Below are 395 nucleotides of genomic sequence, written 5' to 3'. Positions count from 1 at the left end.
GAGAGAGGCTAATAAACAGACAAATAAAAAAACATACACATATACACAAAGTAAAATACAAAATGAGAGGAACAGGTTCTATGAAATGAAGATAAAAAAGTGACTACTCGGTGTCAGAGGAAAAAAAAAGGGAAAAAACGAAGATAGCAAAAGAGAGAATGGAAGAATAGGAAGCAGAAGAGGAGATATTAGGGCTGGCAGGGGGTAAATGGACGGAAAGTTGAAGAAATAATAATAAAAATATATGTACATGAGGGAACTGGGAGGGTGGATGTGCAGGGAGCTGAGTGTAGGGAGGGGAGGGGGGATTATAGTCAAAGGAAACGAGGGAGAGCGGGAATGAAGAGGGAAAGGGAGATAGAGATAATAACGAGAGGGAAAACGCTGAGGAGGAT

Source organism: Penaeus monodon, chromosome 22 (assembly GCF_015228065.2).
Source record: "Penaeus monodon isolate SGIC_2016 chromosome 22, NSTDA_Pmon_1, whole genome shotgun sequence".
Taxonomy (NCBI): domain Eukaryota; kingdom Metazoa; phylum Arthropoda; class Malacostraca; order Decapoda; family Penaeidae; genus Penaeus; species Penaeus monodon.
This window is presented reverse-complemented; position numbering follows the sequence as displayed.